Genomic DNA, 9987 nt, shown 5'->3' with positions numbered 1-9987 from the left:
AACGATCCACTTTGTACCCGTACGACGCACCTGTGCATTGCAGTGCATACACATGCGCAGTTTTGCCAAGTTTTGACCTGATCGCAGCGCTGCAAAAAATAGCTAGCGTGCGATCAGGTCGGAATGATCCCCACCAAGTACAGCTACAGATCTCATAACAACAGTACCAGTATAAAAGAGTGCAGAGCATAACATTCACTGTGACCATACTGACATCTAGTGGTGATAAACTATAAAGCGGCAGCGATCGCAGTCTGAAGCTCTATGTGGAGTCCTCATGCACACCCCAGGAGCCCAGTGAGATGCTAACAGCATCTCAGGGCTGCGATCGCCTCTGCCTGATTGCTGGGAGGGAGGGGGCGGGCAGGCCCTGACATGTGGGGCGGACTAGCCCTATGCTGGGCGTCCCCCCGCGTGTCTAAGAAAGTGATCGTAGATGTGCTATATTTACCACATTTACCATCAGATCTGAATTGCCCCCTGTATTTGCTCGGGCAGCGAGGCTTGTCTGGTGTAACAACGGGGGGACATGCAGCGACAGCGACTCCGCAGTGGCCGTCAAGTCACACGTGGGACACAGCACATTAGGAACTTGGCCATTGGTCACTATCAGGGAGGAAACGTATCAGTGTAAAGGAACTGTGAACGGACTCTGGGTATGATCAGAGGTGGGGGCACGCGCCGCCGCAGGTGCGATTCAGTACGCAGCGCTGTGTGTAAGTATGCAGGTGTCACAGCCGCCGGGATATGTACTGGGGCGCCCACTGTATGTGTCTGTATGTGTATGTGCACTAAGACGCAGACATCGGAGGCACACCGGCTGATAACCGACCTTCTCTGTGACCCTGTGGCTGCGCAGAATGGGCGTCGGAAGTCATGACCTGTGACACCCCCGAAACGGTCACCACACGCCCGAGTCTTTGAGTAGCTACTCCTTCGTTGCCGCCTACAAACATTCCCTGTCAATCACTTTGCAAAATAAATACTCTCTATGACCGTGATTGCAGGACCATCGCGCACATGTGTAGTGCGATTTATACGCATCCACACTGCGACTTATACGCATCCACACAGCAACAATACGTATCCCCACTGAGACTTATACATATCCACACTGCGACTTATATGTATCCACAGTGCGACTTATACAGATCCACACTGCGAGTTATACGCATCCACACTGCGACTTATACAAATCCACACTGCGAGTTATACCTATGTGCAGTGCGACTTATACATATCCACACTGCGACTTATACATATCCACACTGCGAGTTATACAGATCCACACTGCGAGTTATACGCATCCACACTGCGACTTATACATATCCACACTGCGACTTATATGTATCCACACTGCGACTTATACATATCCACACTGCGACTTATACATATCCACACTGCGACTTATACATATCCACACTGCGAGTTATACAGATCCACACTGCGAGTTATACGCATCCACACTGCGACTTATACATATCCACACTGCGACTTATATGTATCCACAGTGCGACTTATACATATCCACACTGCGACTTATATGTATCCACAGTGCGACTTATACATATCCACACTGCGACTTATATGTATCCACAGTGCGACTTATACATATCCACACTGCGACTTATATGTATCCACAGTGCGACTTATACATATCCACACTGCGACTTATATGTATCCACACTGCGACTTATACATATCCACACTGCGACTTATACGCATCCACACAGCAACAATACGTATCCACACTGAGACTTATACATATCCACACAGCGACTTATACCTATGTGCAGTGCGACTTATACTATACGTATCCACACTGCGACTTATATGTATCCACACTTCGAGTTATACAGATCCACACTGCGAGTTATACGCATCCACACTGCGACTTATACATATCCACACTGCGACTTATACATATCCACACTGCGACTTATATGTATCCACACTGCGACTTATACGTATCCACAGTGCGACTTATACATATCCACACTGCGACTTATACATATCCACACAGCGACTTATACCTATGTGCAGTGCGACTTATACTATATGTATCCACACTGCGACTTATACATATCCACACTGCGGGTTATACAGATCCACACTGCGAGTTATATGCATCCACACTGCGACTTATACATATCCACACTGCGACTTATATGTATCCACACTTCGAGTTATACAGATCCACACTGCGACTTATATGTATCCACACTGCGACTTATACATATCCACACTGCGACTTATATGTATCCACACTGCGACTTATACATATCCACACTGCGACTTATACATATCCACACTGCGACTTATACATATCCACACTGCGAGTTATACAGATCCACACTGCGAGTTATATGCATCCACACTGCGACTTATGCATATCCACACTGCGACTTATACATATCCACACTTCGAGTTATACAGATCCACACTGCGAGTTATATGCATCCACACTGCGACTTATACAAATCCACACTGCGACTTATATGTATCCACAGTGCGACTTATACATATCCACACTGCGACTTATATGTATCCACAGTGCGACTTATACATATCCACACTGCGACTTATACGCATCCACACAGCAACAATACGTATCCCCACTGAGACTTATACATATCCACACAGCGACTTATACCTATGTGCAGTGCGACTTATACTATACGTATCCACACTGCGACTTATATGTATCCACACTTCGAGTTATACAGATCCACACTGCGAGTTATACGCATCCACACTGCGACTTATACAAATCCACACTGCAACTTATATGTATCCACAGTGCGACTTATACATATCCACACTGCGACTTATACGCATCCACACTGCAACTTATACATATCCACACTGCGACTTGTACATATCCACACTGCGACTTATACGCATCCACACTGCGACTTATACATATCCACACTGCGACTTATATGTATCCACAGTGCGACTTATACATATCCACACTGCGACTTATATGTATCCACAGTGCGACTTATACATATCCACACTGCGACTTATACGTATCCACAGTGCGACTTATACGCATCCACACTGCGACTTATACATATCCACACTGCGACTTATATGTATCCACAGTGCGACTTATACATATCCACACTGCGACTTATATGTATCCACAGTGCGACTTATACATATCCACACTGCGACTTATACGTATCCACAGTGCGACTTATACGCATACACACTGCAACTTATACGCATACACACTGCAACTTATACGCATCCATACTGCAACTTATACCTATGTGCAATGCGACTAATACGTATCCACACTGCGACTTATACCTATGTGCAGTGCGATTTAAACCTATGTGCAGTGTGACTTATACGTATTCACACTGCAACTTATACATATCCACACTGCGACTTATACGTATCCACACTGCAATTTATACCTATGTGCAGTGCGACTTATACGTATCCACACTGCAACTTATACATATCCACACTGCGACTTATACATATCCACACTGCGACTTATACGTATCCACACTGCGACTTATATGTATCCACAGTGCGACTTATACGCATCCACACTGCAACTTATACCTATGTACCTATGTGCAGTGCAACTTATACGTATCCACACTGCGACTTGTACTTATCCACACTGCGACTTATACGTATCCACACTGCGACTTCTACATATCCACACTGCGACTTATACGTATCCACAGTGCGACTTATATGCATCCACACTGCAACTTATACGCATCCATACTGCGACTTATACATATGTGCAATGCGACTTATACATATCCACACTGCGACTTATACCTATGTGCAATGCGACTTATACATACCCACACTGCGACTTATACCTATGTGCAGTGCGACTTATACGTATTCACACTGCAACTTATACATATACACACTGCGACTTATACATATCCACACTGCGACTTATACGTATCCACACTGCGACTTATACGTATCCACACTGCGAATTATACGCATCCACACTGCAACTTATACCTATGTGCAGTGCGACTTATACGTATCCACACTGCAACTTATACATATCCACACTGCGATGGGCGATCGCAAGGAGATTGACAGGAAGTGGGCATTTGTGGGTGGCAACTGACCGTTTTCAGGTAGTGTTTGGGAAAATGCAGGCATGTCCAAGCATTTGCAGGGCGGGTGTCTGACGGCGATCAGGTCTGAATTACCCCCTATGTGCAGGGTGACTTAAACATATCCACAGTGCGACTTATACATAGCCACAGTGCGACTTATACCTATGTGCAGTGTGACTTATACCTATGGTCGTCATTCCGAGTTGTTCGCTCGTTGCGAACTTATACATATCCACACTGCGACTTATACATATCCAAAGTGCGACTTATACGTATCCACAGTGTGACTTATACCTATGTGCAGTGCGACTTATACATATCCACACTGCGACTTATACATATCCACACTGTGACTTATAAATATCCACACTGCGACTTATACATATCCAAAGTGCGACTTATACGTATCCACAGTGTGACTTATACCTATGTGCAGTGCGACTTATACATATCCGCACTGCGACTTATACATATCCACACTGCGACTTATACATATCCACACTGCGACTTATATGTATCCACACTGCGACTTACACGTATCCACACTGCGACTTATACATATCCACAGTGCGACTTATACATATCCAGTGCGATTTATACCTATGTGCAGTGCGACTTACACGTATCCACACTGCGACTTATACATATCCAAAGTGCGACTTATACGTATCCACAGTGCGACTTATACCTATGTGCAGTGCGACTTATACATATCCGCACTGCGACTTATACATATCCACACTGCGACTTATACATATCCACACTGCGACTTATATGTATCCACACTGCGACTTACACGTATCCACACTGCGACTTATACATATCCACACTGCGACTTATACATATCCAGTGCGATTTATACCTATGTGCAGTGCGACTTACACGTATCCACACTGCGACTTATACATATTCAAAGTGCGACTTATACATATCCGCACTGCGACTTATACGTATCCACACTGTGACTTATACATATCCACAGTGCGACTTATACATATCCAAAGTGCGACTTATTCCTATGTGCAGTGCGACTTATACCTATGTGCCCTCATTCCGAGTTGTTCGCTCGTAAGATTTTTTCGCAACGGAGCGATTAGTCGCAAACTGTGCATGCGCAATGTTCGCAGTGCGCCTGCGCCAAGTAAATTTGCAAAAAAGTTTGGTATTTTACTCACGGCCTAACGAAGAAATTTCATCGTTCTGGTGATAGGAGTGTGATTGACAGGAAGTGGAAGTTTCTGGGCGGAAACTGGCCGTTTTATGGGTGTGTGAGAAAAAACGCTGCCGTTTCTGGGAAAAACGCGGGAGTGTCTGAAGAAACGGGGGAGTGTCTGGACGAACGCTGGGTGTGTTTGTGACGTCAAACCAGGAACGAAACTGACTGAACTGATCGCAGTGGCAGAGTAAGTCTCGAGCTACTCAGAAACTGCAAATAAATTTATTTTCGCAATTCTGCGATTCTTTCGTTCGCAATTCTGCAAAGCTAAGATTCACTCCCAGAGGGCGGCGGCTTAGCGTGTGTAAAGCTGCTAAAAGCAGCTAGCGAGCGAACAACTCGGAATGAGGGCCTATGTACAGTGCGACTTAAACGTATCAACAGTGCGACTTATATGCATGTACAGTGCAACTTATACACATCCGCAGTGTGACTTATATGCATGTACAGTGCAACTTATACACATCCGCAGTGTGACTTATATGCATGTACAGTGCAACTTATACGCATCCGCAGTGTGACTTATATGCATGTACAGTGCAACTTATACGCATCCGCAGTGCGACTTATATGCATGTACAGTGCAACTTATACGCATCCGCAGTGCGACTTATATGCATGTACAGTGCAACTTATACGCATCCGCAGTGCGACTCATATGCATGTACAGTGCAACTTATACGCATCCGCAGTGTGACTTATATGCATGTACAGTGCGACTTATACGCATCCGCAGTGCGACTTATATGCATGTACAGTGCAACTTATACGCATTCGCAGTGCGACTTATATGCATGTACAGTGCAACTTATACGCATCCGCAATGCGACTTATATGCATGTACAGTGCAACTTATACACATCCGCAGTGTGACTTATACACATCCGCAGTGCGACTTATATGCATGTACAGTGCAACAAATACACATCCGCAGTGTGACTTATATGCATGTACAGTGCAACTTATATGCATCCGCAGTGTGACTTATATGCATGTAGTGCAACTTATACACATCCGCAGTGTGACTTATATGCATGTACAGTGCAACTTATATGCATCCGCAGTGTGACTTATATGCATGTACAGTGCAACTTATACACATCCGCAGTGTGACTTATATGCATGTACAGTGCAACTTATACGCATCCGCAGTGCGACTTATATGCATGTACAGTGCAACTTATACGCATCCGCAGTGCGACTTATATGCATGTACAGTGCAACTTATACACATCCGCAGTGTGACTTATATGCATGTAGAGTGCAACTTATACACATCCGCAGTGTGACTTATATGCATGTACAGTGCAACTTATACGCATCCGCAGTGCGACTTATATGCATGTACAGTGCAACTTATACACATCCGCAGTGCGACTTATATGCATGTACAGTGCAACTTATACACATCCGCAGTGTGACTTATATGCATGTAGAGTGCAACTTATACACATCCGCAGTGTGACTTATATGCATGTACAGTGCAACTTATACGCATCCGCAGTGCGACTTATATGCATGTACAGTGCAACTTATACGCATCCGCAGTGCGACTTATATGCATGTACAGTGCGACTTATATGCATGTAGAGTGCAACTTATACGCATCCGCAGTGCGACTTATATGCATGTACAGTGCGACATATGCATGTACAGTGCAACTTATACACATCCGCAGTGCGACTTATATGCATGTACAGTGCAACTTATACACATCCGCAGTGTGACTTATATGCATGTAGAGTGCAACTTATACACATCCGCAGTGTGACTTATATGCATGTACAGTGCAACTTATACACATCCGCAGTGTGACTTATATGCATGTAGAGTGCAACTTATACACATCCGCAGTGTGACTTATATGCATGTAGAGTGCAACTTATACGCATCCGCAGTGTGACTTATATGCATGTACAGTGCAACTTATACGCATCCGCAGTGCGACTTATATGCATGTACAGTGCAACTTATACACATCCGCAGTGCGACTTATATGCATGTACAGTGCAACTTATACGCATCCGCAGTGCGACTCATATGCATGTACAGTGCAACTTATACGCATCCGCAGTGTGACTTATATGCATGTACAGTGCAACTTATACGCATCCGCAGTGCGACTTATATGCATGTACAGTGCAACTTATACGCATTCGCAGTGCGACTTATATGCATGTACAGTGCAACTTATACGCATCCGCAATGCGACTTATATGCATGTACAGTGCAACTTAAACACATCCGCAGTGTGACTTATATGCATGTACAGTGCAACTTATACACATCCGCAGTGCGACTTATATGCATGTACAGTGCAACAAATACACATCCGCAGTGTGACTTATATGCATGTACAGTGCAACTTATATGCATCCGCAGTGTGACTTATATGCATGTAGTGCAACTTATACACATCCGCAGTGTGACTTATATGCATGTACAGTGCAACTTATATGCATCCGCAGTGTGACTTATATGCATGTACAGTGCAACTTATACACATCCGCAGTGTGACTTATATGCATGTACAGTGCAACTTATACGCATCCGCAGTGCGACTTATATGCATGTACAGTGCAACTTATACGCATACGCAGTGCGACTTATATGCATGTACAGTGCAACTTATACACATCCGCAGTGTGACTTATATGCATGTAGAGTGCAACTTATACACATCCGCAGTGTGACTTATATGCATGTAGAGTGCAACTTATACGCATCCGCAGTGCGACTTATATGCATGTACAGTGCAACTTATACACATCCGCAGTGCGACTTATATGCATGTACAGTGCAACTTATACACATCCGCAGTGTGACTTATATGCATGCAGAGTGCAACTTATACACATCCGCAGTGTGACTTATATGCATGTACAGTGCAACTTATACGCATCCGCAGTGCGACTTATATGCATGTACAGTGCAACTTATACGCATACGCAGTGCGACTTATATGCATGTACAGTGCGACTTATATGCATGTAGAGTGCAACTTATACGCATCCGCAGTGCGACTTATATGCATGTACAGTGCGACTTATATGCATGTACAGTGCAACTTATACACATCCGCAGTGCGACTTATATGCATATACAGTGCAACTTATACACATCCGCAGTGTGACTTATATGCATGTAGAGTGCAACTTATACACATCCGCAGTGTGACTTATATGCATGTACAGTGCAACTTATACACATCCGCAGTGTGACTTATATGCATGTAGAGTGCAACTTATACACATCCGCAGTGTGACTTATATGCATGTAGAGTGCAACTTATACACATCCGCAGTGTGACTTATATGCATGTACAGTGCAACTTATACGCATCCGCAGTGCGACTTATATGCATGTACAGTGCAACTTATACACATCCGCAGTGCGACTTATATGCATGTACAGTGCAACTTATACACATCCGCAGTGCGACTTATATGCATCCGCAGTGCAACTTATACACATCCGCAGTGCGACTTATATGCATCCGCAGTGCAACTTATACACATCCGCAGTGCCACTTATATGCAGGGAGGGGTGTGGTGCTGAAGACAGAAGCAGTGATCAGGTCTGAATTAGGCCCTTTATGCTTAGTGGCATCTGTGACTATGGTGCTGGTTCAGAGTTGGGCGCTAATACAGTCGCAGCCGCTACTGCAGATTTGGGCTATCTACGGAGACGCCCCCCGGCAGCGGCTCTAATCCACTGCGTGCGTAAATAGTTACCCCATCCGGCAGGAATCAGCCGCACCACTGGACATTACAGCAACCCTATGACTGCTCAGAATGTCCGACAGTACACGGCACCAGTGCTGGTGAAACTGCATCTCTTGTCCCTGACGCCAGCTCGCCCCTGACGAAACAGCCGGATGCCGACACGCCCACGCCAAAATGCCCTGACGCTGGCACGCGTACAACAATATGCCCTGATGCTGGCACATCCCGACGAAATGCACAGATCCCGGCACGCTCCATTACGAACGATACACCCTGAAACCAGCATGTCCCCGCCGTACCAGTGTCAGGGCGTTTCGGCACTGGTACGGCCCTGACGAAACGCCCTGACGCTGATACGCCCCAAACGAAACACCCTGCCGCCGGTACGGCCCCGACGATACGCCCTGACACTGATACGCCCCTGACGAAACACCCTGCCGCCGTTACGCCGGTACACCCCCAACGAAACGCCCTGCCGCCGATACGGCCCCGACAAAATGCCCTGACGCTGGAACACCCCTGACGAAACGCCCTGACGCCGGTACGCCCGACAAAATACCCTGACGCCGGTACAGCCCCGACAAAACGCCCTGACGACGGTATGCCCCTGACGAAACGCCCTGACGCCGGTACGCCCCCAACAGAACAGCCTTATGCCGGTACGCCCCCGACGAAACGCCCTGATGCCGGTACGCCTCAGACGAAACGCCCTGATGCCGGTACGCCCACCAAAAAAACACACCGACACCGCGACGTTCCCCCAACAATACGCCCTGAAACCAGCATGCCCCCGGCGGAAGACACCACCCAGGAACACCTATCGGAATTGCATGGATCTCCTTGTGCACTGAGCCTTTGCTCAGAATCCGTCCTGCACGCTGCCAGGCTGCTAACATCTCATATACACTTCTCATACTACCGATGTTTTTACATC

Source organism: Pseudophryne corroboree, chromosome 10 (assembly GCF_028390025.1).
Source record: "Pseudophryne corroboree isolate aPseCor3 chromosome 10, aPseCor3.hap2, whole genome shotgun sequence".
Taxonomy (NCBI): domain Eukaryota; kingdom Metazoa; phylum Chordata; class Amphibia; order Anura; family Myobatrachidae; genus Pseudophryne; species Pseudophryne corroboree.
Note: the sequence above shows the minus strand (reverse complement) of the source record.